Source organism: Arvicola amphibius, chromosome 10, assembly GCF_903992535.2.
Source record: "Arvicola amphibius chromosome 10, mArvAmp1.2, whole genome shotgun sequence".
In the NCBI taxonomy this organism is placed as follows: domain Eukaryota; kingdom Metazoa; phylum Chordata; class Mammalia; order Rodentia; family Cricetidae; genus Arvicola; species Arvicola amphibius.
In genome coordinates, this window is record NC_052056.1 from 78,926,693 (window position 1) to 78,929,350 (window position 2,658).

At 49.8% G+C, this 2,658-nt stretch overlaps 1 pseudogene; it reads left to right on the forward strand.

The window, feature by feature from the left end:
* The first annotated feature begins 477 nt into the window (after window positions 1-477).
* LOC119824323 lies at window positions 478-1,162 on the forward strand (annotated as a pseudogene).
* Window positions 1,163-2,658: the final 1,496 nt, after the last annotated feature.

Consider the following 2,658-nt stretch of genomic DNA (forward strand, 5'->3'; position numbering starts at 1 on the left):
CAGCTAGACTCTCACCCCTGTCTCCTGCCTTGTGCTGTTCTCCTCTTTTCTTTTCCAGCCTCCTGAGGAAGGGAGGTACCTTCCCCAGCTCAGGAGCATCTTCTTGGATGGGCACTGTTTACCAAAGCCCAAATATAGAGGCAGGCATGGGGAATGACATTTCTGAAGCCCGTGACATGTGTTAGGGGTCTTCATGGATAATTCAACTAAAATCGCCCCCCCCCAGGTATGCTTCAAAATGCTAATGTAAGTGAGATTGAATGAACACCTGGCCAAGGTGACAGGAAAGATGTGAATGGCCTGGGGACCAGCATTCCCCTGCCATATCCATTCACATAGTGTCTGTCTTGATGGAGAGAATAGAACAATCAGCCTGTTTAGGAGTCCTAGTGTTCATGAAAACTCCCTGCCTGTTAGGCATGTCCCACGCTGGAGATGAGGGTCAGCCATTTTCAGGAAGGGAATTAGGTGTCTTTCATGGTGTCCCTTGACTACCTGGCAGTGGCTGTGTGGAGCACTGTGTTGAGAAGGGTTCAGAAGTCACTTGCAGGTACCGCAGTGGGTTTTGTATTGGTTAGGGATGTCTGTCAGGAGCCCTGGGGGGGCGGTTGGTCAGAGCCCTTTGTATGACCCCCATTTGCCCTCTGTGGCCATCTGGTGACCAGTAGCTGAACTTCAGTAAACAGGCTGACCTGAAGGCGGGAGGCAACTGCCAGGCCTTTTCTTCCTCCACTGTCATCTACTCCAACACTGGGGGTGGAGCCCTGAAAGTTTACCAGGACACATCTGAGATGCACTCTGCCCCAGGAGGGATCCAGGAGACAAGGAGGACTGTCCAGAAATCTAGACAGTGGTCTAGAGCAAATGTCTATTGGCCATCACATTCGGGACAGGGCTCACATCCTCCAGCGCTCCTGAAATCACCGCACAGGGGACCAGGAAGAACAGCAGGATGACATCCATCAACCTGGATGAAAGTGAGGCCACAGCCTTTGATGATGAATGGCAAAGGGAGACATCCCAATTCAGGCAGCAGCGTCTTCTGGAATTTCAACGGCATGAGGCATCTGCAGGTGGAGGATGAGGGGGCAAGGGGCCTCCCTGCCTGGCTATCCAGTGACCTGAGGACTCCCCCTCCCGACAGTCCCGTTACTATGACTGATGAAGGCCCCAGGCTCTCAGTCTCTTTTGTACAGGCTGAGAGGCTGAGAGATCATCCTGTGAAATAACGTTGTCCTTCCCAACTTCATCCCAATTTAATATTAAATTAACAGGCAAGCTGGCCCCCACCTCTCCCTGGGGATCTCAGGGAGAACCTTTTAGTGCCCCCTACCAACTTTTTCCATCTTTTATCCCCTCACCATGATGACCCCATCTTGTACCCACTAACTACTTTTCATTTTACTGCTCCATCTCCAAGCCACCTCATCTTCCTTGAACTCCTGCCACGCATTGAAGGTTTCAGGGTGCAAGCTCTGGGTTTAAGGATCACCATCCCTCATCTCCCCTGGACCCTTGACCACCTCTTCTTCAGAGCCCCACTGCAGATGCCATAGTCCTGTGAGGGCTGTGGAGGGAGCAGACTGGTTCCCAACTCTTTGTCCCTTCTCCCACCCCACATCACAAAAAGACACTTTTCTGTACCCTTCTCTGTCTTTATAAAAATAAATGATTTGTTAAACTTGTAAGTAGGTGTTTATGGAATAAAGGAGAATGGAAAAATTTTTTTTAAATCCTCTTGAGGAGCCAAGGGTGTCATACACACCTGCAACCAATCCAAACATTCTAGAAGTGAAGGTAGGGGGTCAGGAGTTCAGAGCTAGCCTAGACTACATGGGGAGTTCAGGGCTGTCCTAGACTATATGAGACCCTGTTGAGAGGGGCGGGCAGATTTTCCTAGATTTATTTATCTGGCTTTGGGGATCATTGAGAATGTGGAACATGGGTCTATCAGTGAAGGCTCCCTGTGTGGTGGGAGGTGGTGGAACACAAAGGTGGGACTGGACAGTCTGTGCAAGCCTTAGTTGCTGCCACTGTGTTGAGCACTGGGCTGGGAGTCTGGAGGCCCAGCTCCCTCCCATTCCTTGAGTCTTTGTTTTCTCAGCTGTTTGATAAATTAATGAACTGAATAGGCCCCCACTCGAGTCTTGTTTCGAGGTGGAGAGTTATGTGTGTTGGGGGGTTATATGTATGTATACATGTTTGTATGTCTGTACATGTGTGTAACTGGTGGTCAGAGGTCGACAATAACGTCTTTCTTTATTGCACTCTACTTATTTTTTGAGGCACGGTCTCTCAGTGAACCTGGAGCTCATTGATCACCAGGGCTTCTCTCCTCCTTCTCCCTCCCCAGTGCTCAGATTATAATCTCACACCACCACACCCAGCTTTACTCTGTGCGTGTGTGTGTGTGTGTGTGTGTGTGTGTGTGTTTGTGTGTGTGAGAGATATGGGTGGAACATTGTACCATGACATGCATTTGGAGCTCAGGGGAACACTATGTGGAGTCTGTTCTCTCTTTACACTTCCGTGTTGTTCCAGGGATTGAAATATCAGGTCTCCAGGCTCATGCAACAGGAACCTTTACCCACTGGCCCACAACTGACTCTTCACATAGGTTCTGGGGATCTGAACTCTGGTCCTCATGTTGCCAGGCAG